This window comes from Mustela erminea, chromosome 7 (genome assembly GCF_009829155.1).
Source record: "Mustela erminea isolate mMusErm1 chromosome 7, mMusErm1.Pri, whole genome shotgun sequence".
In the NCBI taxonomy this organism is placed as follows: Eukaryota; Metazoa; Chordata; class Mammalia; order Carnivora; family Mustelidae; genus Mustela; species Mustela erminea.
Window position 1 is genome coordinate 106,375,740 of NC_045620.1, and position 16,977 is coordinate 106,392,716.

The 16,977-nt window shown below is 47.2% G+C and overlaps 1 long non-coding RNA gene across 1 annotated transcript; it reads right to left on the minus strand.

The window, feature by feature from the left end:
- Window positions 1–774: 774 nt before the first annotated feature.
- On the minus strand, window positions 775–2,770 carry LOC116595938. Its single transcript, XR_004287925.1, has 3 exons — window positions 2,686–2,770; window positions 1,826–1,928; window positions 775–1,109 (listed from the first exon to the last, which is right to left on the minus strand). It is a non-coding gene; the product is annotated as an uncharacterized LOC116595938 (long non-coding RNA).
- Between the last annotated feature and the right edge of the window lie 14,207 nt (window positions 2,771–16,977).

Sequence of the window (16,977 nt, forward strand, 5' to 3'; positions counted from 1 at the left end):
AAGGGATGAGGGTAATAAAATGTTTTCTAGAATTTCCTTGGGCCACTCCCAAGGAGAGCAAGCGGACCAGACTACTGAGGGAAACGAAGTAAGAGGACAAGTGGTGAGTGCCATGTTTCAGGTGCGGGATGTCTGCATTGAAAGGAGAGGGGGCAGTTAGGAAGGAGGGTGCTCAGTTAGGAATCCCAAAAGCCTGGCTTCCATTTTAAAATGCTGCTTTGTCCCTTTGCTCAGAGAATTTAATGATATCCCACAGCTGGGCACAAACCAGGTGTCTCAAAAAAACAGGTGCACCCCCAGCTATGGAGGTCTACAGGCAGAGGCTGGACAGCCTCTTGCTAGCAGCCACATAGAATGAAGATTCAAGCCTCAGGCAGAGGTTTAGCAAGTGGACATTTTACTCCCCTTCCAACTTAGGGATGCCTTGACTAAATGGGGTCTCTGTGGTATTTTCAGGTTATCCCTGTGATCCCAGGGTCATTGTACTGGAAAAAAAGGCCACTTTCAGTGAATCCACTTAAAATAAAATTGAAGTAAGAATTTCACAGTAAATTGGGAGCAAAAAGTTTGATTGAGGCTTTATCCTGAAAAAGTACACATTAAAAATCATGAAGAGGGACGCCTGGGTGGCTCAGTTGGTTGAGCAGCTGCCTTCGGCTCGGGTCATGATCCCAGCGTCCTGGGATTGAGTCCCACATTGGGCTCCTTGCTCAGCAGGGAGCCTGCTTCTGCCTCTGCCTGTGCCTGCCACTCTGTCTGGCTGTGCTTGCTCGCTCTCTCTCCCTCTCTCTGATAAATAAATAAAATCTTTAAAAAAAAAATTCATGAAGAAATGAAAGGAAGTTTGTCATGTGTTTAACAAAATTTGCAATCAAGAGTTGATTGAGACAAGTGGCATTTTCACCCCCCAACAAAACTGCCTGCTTGCCTGCTGGCGACCCAGCAACAGGGTGCCGATGAAGGAGCATTTCTGGGCCCCAAAAAAAAGAGAAACCAAAGGCTTGCTTGAATTTCCCAAAGGTTCCTCAGTGTTTAGGAATTTTAATCATTCTCTTTAAAGGAATCTTGATTGGCGCTTTCTCTTTTCTCATTTTCATTTGCAAACTGGCCTAATGATAAAATGCATAAAATCCCTATTCAGCCAAGGCTTTCTTTGCAGGTGACTCTCTGAGAGGACTTCCTCATTCCTCCCACACTGAATTCTTTTTTTTTTTTTAAATTTGCAATTTCATCTGGTATTTGACTTGCATTTGTTCTCATTGGATGTTAATGGAATGCCAGCCTCCAAAAAACACCCTCTCTTGGTCTCTGGTCTTGCTTTTCCCATTTGCCCAGACCCTCCTCCCTGCCACCCGCTGCTCGCCCCCGAACCTAGTCTAGTGCCCTTGCTCGGGCATCTCATTGCTCAGCTCTTCTGCACCCTGATGTTTAGGACGTGTTTGTAGGGTAACGGCTGACTCTTGGGCAGGCCTTCCTGCTAAGGGCACTGACCCGCTGGGAACCCGCAATGCCTGGGTAGGGAGCACTTAAGTCTACAGGGCAAGAGCCAAGTTGTCCTCAGACCCCACAGAATGGATTGACTGAACACCTGCTCTGCTGGGACCGTTGATGGTGTGGGATGCTATCTGCCCCCCAAAGATTCTTGTGGCTGGCATGCCTCACCCCTTTGCCTCTGGGTCTTGAACAGGAGGGATTCTTCTCTGGGGCCTATCTTGGTTCCAGCCCAAGGGAATCTATGTTCCTTAGATATTGCTTGCTTCGTGTCCCTGATGGACCAAGGGTAAGGTAGCACCAACACCCCAGTATGACCGCCCAGAGGACCCACCTGTGTACCTGTGCGGCCATTTGCCTTCCATTTTTGGAGCTCTTGCCTTGGGCCTGGCACTGGATAAGCCCCTTTCATGCACATGTGTAGCCTCCTGTCATCCCTGCAGTGGACACAGGAGATAGTGAATCCTCTCTTTTTTTGCATAGGGGAAATCAGGCTCATTCAGCTGGTGAGAACTGGGGCTGGGTTTCTGGCTGGCTCCTCATGCTTCCTAGCCCGAGGCTGCCCAGACCTGTCTTCATGCCAGTCTGTTCCCCTGCCTCTCAGGAAGCAAGAGTGAGACAAGCCCTTGTAGTGTCCCAGATACCAGCGGGCAGGGGTCTTCTGAGGGGGTGAGGCCAGCATTTGGGACAGCCCAGATCGCTGGAAGGGTCTGTAGGGGCCAAGTGGGGTGTACTGAAAGGGGCTGGCAGCTCCAAGCTGCAAAGCCACAATAGTGCCTGCCCAGGAAGGTACCAAGGTCCGCTTTGCAGCCTCCAGAGAGACAAAGGCCCACCCGGTCCAGCAGATCCTTTGCTAAGAAGGTGAATAATGGGATGGTTTTAAGGTCATGGAACAAAGAGCAGAATCCCTGCACGGATCTGAGAGAGGATTAAGAAGCTGGAACCTGGGATGGGTCCAAGAGCCAAAGTTGCAGAACGAACAAACCACAGTCACCATAAACACAGGGTGAGTGCCTGCTTCAAGGGAGGGCACAGGGCGACAGACAGCCGCGGCATAAATCCAGCGGCTTTACCTTAGGGAGACTCCTGCCTGTGACTGCAGTGGCCGTGGCCCCCTTGCTTTGTCGGGGCTCTGGGGGCCTTCTCCTGACGGCCTTCCCCGTGCGGGGCAGGGTGGCCTGCCTGGAGCCTTACCCGCAGATGGTCCTCCTCTGTGAACCAATCCCTGAACCCCATTCTGCTCCCAGTGGTCCCCACTGGATCTGCCCTTCTCCCAGAGAGGACAGCTGGTGGGAGTAGGGCTTTGTTAACATTGAGAAGGAAACTCTACAAAGCGCTTCGTATCAGAACCCTGGCAGCCGCCGCATGGGGGATAGCAGGCCTCCCTAGGCTGACCTTACAGAGACGGCAAAGGGCTCGTGCTGCCAGCCGAGGGCCTGAGCAAGCAAGCGGCCTTCGGGGCCCACACAAGGGCCTGTTGTCCTGGGAATCACTCAGGGCTGGTTCACGGGTCACAAAGGGGCCTTTCAAGGGACAAAGAGCCTCTGGCCCAGCACAGTGTCCCTGCACACATGGGCATCTGCCTGGGGCATTTAAAATAACAGGATTTGGAAAAACAGATTTAAAGTGATGTTGCCCAGTCTTCGCATGATTCATGATTCAAGGCCTTTGTTCTGTTTCTCTCACGCTTGGCCACGGCAACCGTGGTGCGGTGCTGGAGGAGGACGCCAGGGCTCCCTCTCAGGTACCCCGGGGACAGTCACTGTGCCAGGCTTGGGATTTGATACACTAGCATGTTCAGCTTCCAGGCCTTCTCTTGACCCATGCATGGTCCACGAAAGCTCCCTAGGTCAGACACCTGGGGACAGGAAAGGGGAGAAGACTCGTCAATGACACCAGTGCTTCATGACACGCTGACCTCTTCACATAATCCCATGACAACGGATGCCATTTACAGGAGGAATCTGAGGCACAGAGAGGGGAAGCAACTTACCCAAGGTCACATAGCAGGTCAATGTGATTCCAGTTCCAAGGCGTCTAGCTTCAAAGCCCCAAAGATACCCGTCATGTGCCACACCTCACTATGATAGAGTCTCTGTCCCTCTGGGAGCAGGGAGCACAGACATGCCAAGCACGTTCTTCACACCCACAACACGGACAGACGAGATAAGAAGGTTCCAACCCACACACGAGGAGTGTGGGCAAAACTTGGCCAGAAGCCCAGCCCGCCTGGAAGGAATGTCTGAGATGAGGGGGGACTTTGTTGGGCAAAGATGGTTGGGAGGGCCTTCCTGGGCAGAGCCAGGGTGGGGATCAAACCCGGAGAGGGTGGGGAAGGAGAGGTCTCAGGAGGTAATGAGGGTCTGGGGTGCCCCTGAAGGTGAGGCCGCAGCTTGGCTTTTACCCAAGGAGCTCCGGTGACAGAACACCTGTTGGACGGTGGCAGGTGTCCAAGCGAGAGATGGCTGTGGGTCTGGACAGCAGCGGTGGGAGGAGTGGGGCTGGGCTGGGGACAGGTGGGATGGACTTGACCAGACTGTGGCGGACCAAGAGCCAGTAGAAAGGAGTCAGCTCCCTTGCCTGAGAAAGTGCCAGCTGCTCTTGCCATTATGGGAATGAAGTGAAAGGTCTAGAATGATCCCGAAGTTTCTAACCTGGGCAGAGAGCAGCTGGCCGGTTAGCTCAGTTGGTCAGAGCATGGTGCCGATAACCTGGGCAGATGACGGTCATTGGCTTTGTCTTTATTCATTAAATTCCTGACACCAGAAACTTGGATATTTTGCTCTTCCCCACAGAACTGAATGTCGAATTGGCTATGATGTAGTTTAAAATAACCCCATTTAAAATAGCCCAGTGGCTCAGTAGGTTAAGTGTCCAAATCTTGATTTCGGCTCAGGTCGTGATTTCAGGGTTGTAAGATCGATCCCACACAGGGCTCCACGCTGAGGGTGGAGAGTGCTTGGGATTCTCTCCCTCTGCCCTACCCCCACCCCATGCTTACCCACCCGCGCTCTCTCTCTCTCTCTCACAAAAAAAAAAAAAAAAAAAGCCCCATTTAGCAAATCAATCTCAGTCCCTTGGGAGGTGGCCATTTCCTCCAGAGCCCTTCTGACCACTATGTGAAATGCACCATGAAAGCCAGAGAGGGTCAGAGTCATCCAACCAGACCCTTGGCTCCTCTCAGTTTCCTGGGCTTGAGTAGCCAGGCATGAGCAGCCTGAAGCCCCCACCCCCTGGGGACAAGCGGGACAGCAGTGTTGGGAGGGATCACAGAAGGTGCAGATGAAGAACAGGAGACCCAAAAGGCCAACAGACCCAGCCAGCACCCAGCAAGTTAGCGCTGGAGGTGGCACTCAGCCTCAGGTCCCCAGGTCCCCTCCTGTGCTAACCACCCCCTTGTCTTCCTGCCCCTTCTGCCCTCCTCTTTCCCCTGGTTTTATTAAGATGTGATTGTCATAGGGGCACCTGGGTGGCTCAGTTGGTTGGGCATCTGCCTTTAGCTCAGGTTGTGGTCCCGGGGTCCTGGGATCAAGTCCCACATGGGCTCCCTGCTCAGTGGAGAGCCTACTTCTCCCTCTGCTGCTCCCCTGTTTGTTCTCTCTCTGTCAAATCAATACAATTTTTTTTTAAAAAAAGATAATCATCATATAACATTGTACAAGTCGGAGGTGTGCAGCATGAGGCTTTAACACACATACATATTGTGAAATGCTTACCACAGTAAGTTAACTAATATCCATTATCTCATGCTGTTACAAAATTTTTTTCCTTGTACTGACATCTTTTAAGACTAATTCTGTAAGCCACTTTTAAATATACAGTACAACGTCGTTAGCTGCAGTCATCATGTTATACATCACTTCCCCGAACTTATTCACGCTGTAACTGCAAGTTTTTGCTTTTTGACCCCCATCACCCAATTTTCCCGCCCCCTATGCCCTATGTCTTGCAACCACCAATCTCATCTGTTTCTATGCGCTTGTTGTGGGTTGTTTCAGAGTTCACACACAGTGGCACCCCACAGTATTTGTCTTTCTCTGACTCATTTCTCTTAGTAGAAGGAAGTCACTATCCTCAACAGATATGGGCACCTACCGTGTTCATAACGGCACTATTTCCAACAGTCAAGACATGGAAACAACCTAGGCGTCTGTCTCCAGACAAATGGGTTAAAAATGTGATATAAAAAGGAATATTATTCGGCCATAAAAAAGAAGGAAGTCCTGCCGTTTTTGACTACATGGATGGACCTCAAGGGCATTCCGCCCTGCTCTTTTAAGACCCCCCACTGTTTTCTGCCTCCTGCACCTGCACCGTGGTGAACAGAGCAGAGCTCAGCGAGCCGACTGTGCTGGTGGCACGGCAAGAGGGTGGGGATAAGAGTCATTCCTGGGAGCATGGGGATAAATACCAGGGCTCAGTGGCCCACTGGGAGACCCTGTGGCCTTCAGTTTCAGGGGTTAGAACCGATGGCCATATTGAGCATCACACAGGACATGCATCCAGCAATGGCTTGAGAGAAGGGTGCGGCTGTCTCCAAATCTCACGCACAAAGCACCCAGATCCCTGTGAATTGTACTGTGAATGTCAGTGACAGTGACGATGGTGATGATGGTGGCCATGATGTCATTCACCCTCCTGAACCCTGCCTGGCTGACATGCCACAGCCCTCAGGGCACTCTCTCCCTAACCAGCCAGCTCCCGCTCCTGGGTATCTTGACTTTCCACACCTCAGCCTCTGCTCCTTAAGCAGCAAGCACCCTCACCACTTCCTGGACAGACAGCCTCTCAGGTTTCCCTGCAGAAACCCATACCCACCACCCCCCAACAGGATAGAATGAGACCAGAAGGCCCAACAGCCTCTATGCAAGCTCCCAGGATGGAAGGAAGCAGAGGAAGTGGGAAGTGAACTGGCCTTGCGGGACTCTCCATGCCCCACATCCAGGCCAGGAAGTGACAGCCGGTAGGGGACGTGCAGGTGGACAGTGTATTTCCACGGACCTCTCACATCTAACAGCAGGGCTGGGGCTCCCAATCTTGGCCTAGGCCCTGCTTGGTGTAAATAATACCTAGAATGCACGCCGAGGCCGCGTGCCCAGGGAGCAGGCCCCCACAGCCCGCTGCTCTGACAGGGTTACCCTGCCCTTCACCCCACTTCCCTGAGGCAGGCAGTGGCCAGCCCCTGCTGCTAACAGGCAAATGATGCTGACTCTCTCGGGTTGGGGGGAGGGGGGCCACAGGCTGTCTTCCATGCTCTGGGGCAGTCCCCCACTGTCATGGAAGGGGCAGGGGTTTCTGGCCTCACTCGGCAGGAAGGTGGGGAGACAGAGAAAGCAGCTCTGTGGTCATCGTGGGCTGCCTGCCCTTCCTCCTACTCAGCTCTCTTCCTTCCTGAACTACATAGTGCGGTCCCCAGTGGCTGGAGGGCATAGTAGGACTGAAGCTCAGACTTCCCCACATGTTCTTTGCTGTTTCCTCACAACAGTCCTGCTAAGTAGATGCTATGATCATTTCTCCGTGCTAATGAAGAAGCAGGCTCTCTGATGCTGAATAAGGACCATCTGAGGAATCCCCAGCCCGAGCCCAGCCTTGAACCCAGGGAGCCCCACCCGGAGCCCAGGCAGAGAGGGAGCCAGCCCTACAGAAGTGTCGCATGGACTGAAGATCCCCGATGTCCCCCTGCTTCCATCCAGAGCTTGTCTCACCCACTGTCCCCGGCCCCCAACCCCTGGGCCTGGTTGGACACAGTTTCTCAGCTGGCCCTGTTCATTTTCGGAGCTCAAAGGGGCTCCAGAAGATACTTGCATTTTAGCAAGAGACCCTTTGCAAATCTGAGAGGAAGGCTTTGGTGGTGATGTTTCGGACACACAATCCCACGCTTGCACATCCCCAAACTTTTCTACCAATGAGAATGTTCTTCCTGCTGGAGTGGGACAACGACCCAACCAGTCTTGAGGGCAGTAAGCAGACTCCAGTTTGCCTAAGCAAGCTCGGTCCTCTTGAGACCCAGATAAGTGATTTCCTGGACAGCTGTGAGAAAGAGCATGTGCAGCCGTAGAAGCGGGCAGGGTCCATGAGTGGTCAGGTGGCCGGGAGAGGCACATGGGATGAGGCTGAGTAAGAGGATCCCCTTCTTTCATGGATGTGACCACATGGCAGATGTGGATTTCGCGTTCTGATTTCTATGCGGCCTTCGTTCCCTCCAGGTCTCTGCTTCAGCACCAGGACCAAAGTCACCTGCCAGATCATTCTCTTGCCACCTGCCCAGAAGGTGGGTATCACAGAGCCTGCTTTCCTCCCTGCTCAAAGAGAAATTGCTCTGTGTCTTCTGTCCTCCTCCCGACGGGGCTGAGAACACTCTGTGACTCTCTGAGCTGATGTGCCTGTCTCCAACCTCAGCAGGACCTCCACCAGCAACAAAGGCCCATCCATAGCCCGAAACAACGCGAAACCTCTTTCCTCAAGCCCCGATTTATCACTCGTTCCCAGCACCATGAGAGACCTCATCTAATTCCAAAAATTTAAAAGGAGGAAAAAGAAGAAAACCATCAGATGAACTTCCCCCATTGCCTTTTCCTTCCTGGGCTCCTTCTTCCTGCCCCATCCCTCCTAGTCTACAAACCTACTCCCATCCTCCTGGCCACATATAGCCCCCTCACCTGGCTAAGGCCAGTCTCTCCTGCACTCCCGGACCCCATGCCTCCTCCCAGCACCGCCCCCCTTAACCTTCCATGGCTGCTCGGCTCCCTGCTGGGGTTTCCATCACTGCCCACAGCTCAATCGATCACATACTTACCTCTCCCCAGACACCGCCAACACCAACAGGAAGCAAAACCAGATCAACAAAGAAGCAAAACTAAAATACAAGAAAGTAATAACAGTCCAAGGGAAACCAGACCAAACAAAACCTGTCCACCAACCCTCCTCTTGGCTTCACAGCCAGACTGGTGAAGGAGGTGCCCCCTTGTGCATTCGGAGAGGACAGGTGAAATTATTTCACCAACTTCATTGAGGAATAAAATGTACCCATGTTACATATATATTTTGATAAGTTTGGCCAACATGCACACCCATGTAACGATTACCTTGATTAAAATATAGAACATTTTCATCACATAGAAAAGTTCCCTTGTGTCCCTTTCAATCAATATCCTACCACTCCCACCCCTTGACCCCAGGCAACCAGTCATCTGCTTTCTGTCTCTCTGGATGGATTTGTCATTTCTAGAGTTTCATATAAGTAGAATCTTAGAGAATATACTCTTTTATACCTAGCTTCTTTTGCTCATCATGAAATCTATGAAACTCATCCATGTTATCAAGTTTTAAGCAATTTGTTCTTTTTTATGGTGATTTGTTTCTAGTATTCCATTGTATGAATATGTCATAATTTGTTTATCCATTCATCTGTCAATGGACATTCGGGCTGGTCCAGCTTGAGATATTATGAATAAAGCTTTGTCTTTGTGTGAACATGTTTTCTTTATTCTTGGTGAAAACTTAGTTGTTGGATAGCTGGGTCATGTGGTCAGTGAATATTTAGGTTTATAGAAAAACCATTTTGTTTTTCAAAATGGTGGTACCATTTTGCTCTCGCACAGAAATGCATGAGTCCCAGTTCCTCCTCCTACCAATATTTGATATTATTAGTCTTTTAAAATTTTAGTTATTCTGGTGGGAGAGATTTTAATATGTATTTTCCTAATAACTACTGATGTCAGACAACATTTCACATGCCTATTGGCCATTGTATATCTTCTTTTGTGACATGTTTGTTGAAATCTTTTTCACATTTCCTATTGGGCTCTGTGTATGTGTATCAGATACATACTTGATTCTCACTTGCAGTCGTTACGGGCTATAAAGTCACCACAAACACTGACCTAGCAAATACCCTCCTAGAGTAAATACAGCACTAGGTTCTACAAGTCTCTGGTCACAACATTTTCATCATCTGACAAATACATAAACTTGTTTTATGTGTGTTTCTGTTTCAGGCACCTTATTTTACCTATTTTGTCAATTCTTTAACATTGAACTCATGGCCAACAGCATTTTAATTTATTCCTGAAAATTATCTAACACAGGGGAGCCTGGATGGCACAGTCTATTAAGCATCCAACTCTTGGTTTCAGCTCAGGTTGTGATCTCAGGATCTAACTCCAGGCTGGGCCACACCCTGAGGGTAGTCTGCGTGAGGCTCTCTTTCCCTCTCCCCTTGTCTCTCCCCACCATCCCTCCTGCCATGCTCTCTGACACTTGCTCTCTCTCTAAAATAAATAAATTTGAATCAGAAAGAAAGATGAAAGAAAGAAAGAAGAAAGAGAGAGAGAAAGGGAGAAAGAAAAGAAAAGAAAAGGAGGAGGGAGAAAGGTGGGCACCTCGGGGACTCAGTGGATTAGGCGTTTGCCTTCAGCTCAGGTCATGATCCCAAGGTCCTGGGATTGAGCCCCTCATCAGGCTCCCTGCCCAGTGGGAAGCCTGCTTCTTCCTCTCCCACTCTCCCTGCATGTGTTCCCTCTCTGTCGAATAAATAAATAAAATCTTTGGAAGGAAGGAAGGAAAGAAGGAAGGAAGGAAGGAAGGAAGGAAGGAAGGAAGGAAGGAAGGAAGGGAGGGAGGAAGGGGAAGAAAAACAGAGCTCTAACATTTATGTTCTCCATAGGACACATCACAGCTTGTTTGTACCAGCCAGCACTATGGTTGGACACCATTTAAAAAAGCAAAATCACTAACAAAACACACAAAACTGCAAGACACATGGCGTGACACAGACCACAGACGGGACAATTTGGTTACAGCACGAGGACTGAAACACAAAGCAGAGATTGGCTTTTCAACCCCAGCCAGAATGTGCACATCCAGAAACTCAAAATTTTTGTTGCCACAAGTCGCTGTAAAAGTGCCACAAGTATTGAATTGGGGGTCACAAGTAAGTGTTAATGAGTAGATGAATTGTGGTACAGAATCCACATTTAACAAGATGCAGCTACAAATATTCAGAGGAATACATGACCCAAGTTGGATACAAGACCTTTGTCAGATGGAAGTAGTGTGACGATTTGCTCCTGGACTGTCTTTTGAAAAGCAGATCTTAGTTTCCTGAAGACTGGCTTATCAATGTTTCTTTTTATGATTTGTGATTTTTGCGTTTCTCAGATACATCAATCTTTGCCCAACCCAAGGTCTTGAAGACTTTTTCCTACATCACCTTTTAGAAGTTTTATTGAACTAACTTTGTTATTTAGGTTTATGATTCATTTTGAGGTTATGTTTGTGTTTAGCCTAAGGTAAGGTTGAGATGTATTTTTTCCCCATGTGAATATCCAAGGATTCCATTACTTCATATTGACAAGACTACCCTTTTGTTCATTGGATTACCTTGGAGGTTCTATCAGAAATTAGTTGACCCTCTATGTGTAGGTCTATTTCTGGATTCTCTTTGATATGCCATTGATCTACGTGTCCATCCTTTTAGCAGTACCACAGTTTTTGTACCTTCGTAATAAGTCTTGAAATCAGGTATTGTAAGCCTCCTTTTGTCTTCTTTTTTCAAAATTGTTTGACTCTTCTATACCCTTCGCATCTTCATACAAATTCTTTGTCCAGTTCAACAAAAAGGACTGATGGGTCTACAATTGGAATTTCATTGAATCTACAGCTCACTTTGGAGAGGACTGACACCTTAACAGTATCGAGTCTTCTACTCTAAGTGTGATCTATCTTTCTATTGATTTAATCTCTTTAATTACTCTCCAGGATGTTTTGTTTTCCAGATACATATCTTGCATGTATTGTTATTCATTTTCTTCCTTTTTAATGCTATTGCAAATGATATAAGTTTTAATATTAAAATATTTGGTGCTATAGATATTTGATTTTTATGTATTGATCTTATATGATCCTGCTAAACACTTATTAGTTCTAGAAGTTCTTCATAGATTCCTTAGGATTTTATACACATATAATCATATCATCTGCAAATAAAGACAGTTTTACTTTTTCCTTTTCAATCTGGATGCCGTTTATTTCTTTTTCTTATCTCATTATAACAGCTAGGACCTCTAGTACAATGTTGAATAGATGTGGTAAGAGTGGGCATTTTTGTTTTGTTTCCAATCTGAGAGAGAGAACATTCTGTGTTTCACCATTAAATATGACATTTGTGGCAGGTTTTTCACAGATGGTCTTTATCAGTTTGAAGACCTTTCTTTCTTTTCCTAATTCTCTGAGAGGCTTTCTCATGAAAGTTGTTGAATTTTGCCAGATTTTGTCAAATGTTTTTTCTTTATCTGTTGAGATAATCATACGGGTTTTCCTCATTCTGTTAATATGGTGGATTACATCACTTTGTTTTTGAATGTTAAACCAACTTTGTATTCCAAGGATGAACTCCACATGGTCATGGTGTATTTTTAACTTTTTTTTTTTTTTAAGATTTTTTCTTTATTTATCTGACAGAGATCACAAGTAGGCAGAGAGGCAGGCAGAGAGAGAGGAGGAAGCAGGCTCCCTGCAGAGCAGAGAGCCCGACATGGGGCTCGATCCCAGGACCCTGGGATCATGACCTGAGCCGAAGGCAGAGGCTTAACCCACTGAGCCACCAAGGTGCCCCTATTTTTAACTTTTTTATATAACAATACATGTTACTGGATTCAACTTCGTAATGTTTTACCAAATATTTTCATGTCCTTGTTCATAAGGGTTATTGTCTTTCGTTTTCTTGCTTTGTAATGTATTTGTCTGGTTTTTGCATTAGGGGGATGCTGGCCCCATAGAATGAGTTGGGAAATTGTCCCTCTTTCCCATTTTCTGAGTTTGCGTAGAATTAGCATTGTTTTATTCTTTAAATGTTTGTTTGAGTTAATCTGCAGTTTCATTTGAGTGACAGCTTATATTTAAAAATGGGGTCTAAAAGATGCTTAGCAGTTCTGCGTACAAAAGTCGGCTGTTCTGGAGTGTCACTGTAGGGTGATCTGGATGGACTATTTAGTAAAGGAATCTCTAATATCACTATCTGTTAGTCTTTCTTCTTGCCTGGTTACAGTCCCCTAGAGAAGGCTTTTCCACTCTCCAGCTAGAAGGGGATAGGCCAGAGGCCTGCCCTGTGGGAGCCCAAAGGGGGAGGGAGGGAACATTCTTATTTGACTTCTTTTTCAGTCCAGCCTCTATCTAGAGTTCCATGGTGTCAACAGTTCCTAAACCTTTTGAGGATTGTGTGTTACAAATTGGGTTGGTTCTAGGCTTTCCCTACTGCCACCTCAGGATTTCGTGGGGCGGGGTTTAGTCTGAAAAGCTAATTACAGTTTATCTGGTTTCCAGCTTCTAAACTTTCTTTTCTCTCATTAGTCCTGTCCTGTAAGTTATGCTTTTCAAAAACAACCTATACTATAATTTGAGTATAGTTTCAAGAAAGCACTAAAGCAGATATGCATGTTTCATCTGCCATATTAACCCCATAAAGAACTTGATTTTCTTTTCTTTTTTTTAAGATTTATTTATTTATTTGAGAGAGAGCATGAGGGGAGAGGAACAGAGAGAGAGAGAGGAAGCAGACTCCCTGCAGAGTGGGAAGCCTCACACAGGGCTCCATCTCACAATCCTGAGATCACCACCTGAGCCAAAACCAAGAGTCCAGTGCTTAACTGACTGAGCCTTGTAGGCACCCATTTTTATTTTCAATCCACTGCCATCTGGCTTCTGATCCCACCACTCCACAGAAAGCTGCTCCTTCCTAGCTTAATTAACTCCTACTTACCAGGTACAACGAGCCTCAACCAACCTTTATCTTTCCCAACTTCTCACCAGGATTTGATATCACTAGGTTCCCCTGCTTGACACCTCTTCCTTCCTAGGCTTCAGAGACCTCACTGGGAGGTCACTGGTCTCCTGGTCTCCCACCTATTTCTCTGGCTTAGTGACCTTCAACACTCCAACTGGAGCCATCTTCTCTCCCCCCACCCCATGTCCATAATCTTCCTTGGAGAAATCATTCAGATCCACGTCAATGACTCCCAAGTCCATTTATCATCTGCCTCTCCCCTAAGTTCCAGATCCATGTACACAACTGTCCACCAAGTCTTCTCATCCATGAACATCACACCTCTATTTGATCAAGACGTTTATGTCCTTCAGTAGAGATTTGCTGTCTTCTTAAAAATCTTGCAAATTTTCTGTTATGTGTGTTCCTGTGTTCTTTATAGTTGTGTTGCTATCATGGTTGGAACCTCTTTGATATTACTTTGATGTTACTTTTTCTAACTGGCCATTCTGAGGCACTGGCCTTCTGATGATTTCCTACGGGGTCACCTGTTTCAGGCCACCTTGAGCCTCACTTGTATTCTCTCTAAGAGTCTATCCATTGATCCTCTTGGATAATATAGGTAGACAATCACGTCTCCTGTAAATGAAGACTGCTTTGTCCCTTCCTGTCCTTTCTCTTGTCTTGCTATGCTGGGTCAGCTTCCAGGACAGAACCAAATGATAGAGGGGCAGGCATGCATGTCGTATTCCCTCTTTGAATGGAAGGAATGTTTCTGAGTTTTCACCATTAAATTCCAGGTTTACTCTGGTCAGGACCACTTATCACGTTAAGGGTGTTCCCTTCTACTTGAAGTTTGCCAAGAGATATTATCAAGAGTGGGTATGACTTTGATCAGTTTTCTTTGGTCTCTGTTAGAGACATCACAAGGCTTTTTTCTTTTAAGCTGTTATTCTACTAAATTACACCCGTGGACTATTGTTGAATTAACCCCGGAGCCATTGTTCTGGCAGCCTTCTCAACACCTTAACCCCACTGTGTAATGATTTCTCCTTCTCAGGGGAGTGGACAGAGAAAATAAACCAGGGCCCATGTTCTCAGGCAAGTTTCACTAGTATCTGTTAGTCCCCTTACTAGAAGATAGTCTCAGGTAGCAACCTCATGTAGGTCTGTCTACACACTTGCCTTGTCTGATCAGTCTCTGGGTTTGCTTATTGTTTAGTGAAGAGTTGGACACTTCGGGTCCTAAAGGAGGATGGAGTCAAGCTAGGCTACGATCCAGACCTGTGATTTTTGGCTTTTAGGGATATAAGCAACCATTTAGAACACCTCCGCACCCACCTGCTCATGCCCTCAGTGCCTGGGTATGGATGACAGCCAAACCCCTCTGTGTCCACCTGTAGGACAAGGAAGCCACCACCTCCAGAGTCCAGGACATGCAGACTTAGGAGAAATTTTACCTTTGATAGAAAGAAGGCTGGGGGTGAGCAACATTTTTGCTAGTCTCCATCTCTTGGTGTCTTGAAAGTTCATCTCTCTGAGATCAAAGGAATCAAAAGTAAAGAGTCTCCCAGAAAGGGAATTAATTGCCAATTTCATCAAGGCTCAACACAGTAATGGTGTAATGTTCTTTAAATGCACCATAATTTATTGGGGATTTTGGTTTGGGGATGAATGTGTGGGATGAACCCAGTTTTTTTTTCCACGCACAGCATGAACTTGGGGAGCTTTAAAAAAAAATACAGGACAGGGCCCAAGCCCTGGAGATTCTCATCCAGTTGCCCAAAGATGGAAACAGGCATCTGTATTTTTTTTTAATGATTTATTTATTTATTTGAGAGAAAGGAAGAGAGAATGGGGGGAGTGGGGCAGAAGGACAGGGAAAGAATCCCAAGCGGAGTCACTCTGAGCATGGAGCCCGACATGAGACTTGATCTCATAACCCCAAGATCACAACCTGAGCCAAAACCAAGAGCCACATGGATAACCGACTTCACCACCCAGGTGCCCCAGGAGCCTTTTTTTAAAGAAGTGGTTTAGAGGGCTCTTAAGGACAGCCAGGTTTGAAAACCACTGACCAGGAAGATACCGGAAGGTCCCGGCCTCAGCCTCATCACCACTGAGATCTAGGGATTCCTGTAGGGTCTTAGAGATCACATGGAAACCATAGACCTTCTAGCCTGATCTAGTCAAAGTGAAGCAGGAGTGTGTGCCTGTGTGTGTGCCTGTGTGTGTGCGCGTGCACGCATACTGCTGAATCCAGCTCTCTCTGGGAAATGGGAGACTCTGATTTCATAAACCTGTGGTCCCTGGCCTGATAATCCTGAGGATTGTGAGTATCTATCTGTGGTACAAACACCTATATACTCTTTAAAGCTCTTTTTCAAGTATGTGTCGATGTGTTTGTGATACCTACAATACAACATCATTTAAAAACACCGCTGAACTCAGAGCAGCCTTTTATAAGTTTTACATTTTTTTATTTACAGTTTATTACTTATTATTATTATTTATTATTTATTTATTATTTATTATTTACAGTTACTGGAAGTGTACCTACTATTATCCGTGTCTCCGGTAGGGGGCCCATCTGTGCTTTATCTGTTGATTTTTAAATTTTAAGTAGGGATCTTCATTCATAGAAAGGCTGGGAAGTCCTAGGGAGAGGCCCCCTGGAGCCAGCAGCGTCCTTTGAGTTAACAGCAGCTGGGAGGTTGCTGCCCTGTCCACTGGGCAGGCAGTCACTCCCCCACACCACCCCACCCATCCACTCGGGTGACCAGCTGCCCGCGTGCTATCCAGGACTTGAGTCATCCCAGTCTGTGACAGTGAGGGCTCCGTTATAAAGGAGACTCAGGACCCAGGGATGGAGTGGGTCATTTGACGACAGAACTGTACTGGGGGTGAGGGGGAGGGCACTATGGCTGCCATCCAAGGGCACGCCTGCCCCCTCTCCTCCCCCACTTCGAGCTGATTCTTAGATCCTTGTGGGATTTCTCAGTCCTCCTAACTTTGAGTGGGAGAAGTCGATGTATTAATGGTCTCAAAAGCTTCTCTAAGGGCCATGAAGACACTATGCATAAGCTCTCATTACCTAACCAACCTCAAGATGTGAAAACTATAAATCTGGTGACTGACTCACACGCTTAAATCAGATGGTCACAAAACTCCCCCATGACTCCCTACTTGAAGGGACACCAGACTTGGCTCCTGTGAACCTCAAGAGCTCAAAAGCCCTGACAATACTACAGCCTTGAGAACACACAAGACATCTGAGGGGTGTGTGTGTGTGTGTGTGCGTGTGCGTGTGTGTATGTTGTAAAAGACTGCATTTTCCTGAATTATCTTGAAACCCCCTGGCCTCGCAGCATTTTCCCCAAACCCTGTTCACTCCAGATGGGAAATTCTATTAGTCCTAAGTAAATGCAGTTTCTGAGAAATAACCAATCCTACCTTCTCAAGGGTCCTTTTGTTCTTACTCTTGCCAACCAAGCCAGGGCTGTTTGGAAGATGCATTAGGCCACTTCACTTTAATGAACAACCTACTTCTGTACCTATTTTTGCCAACTGTAAGAACTCCAAATTGGATTTTGCTCTTATGAGAAAAGGCAAAAATAGTTGTCCAGTGTTTATTTTTCAGCGAGCCATCCCAGAGGCAGCGAGGGCCCAGAGCGGGAGTAGCGCCGCCCAGCGCCTTCCCCAGGAACTACACCTCAGCCTCAGCC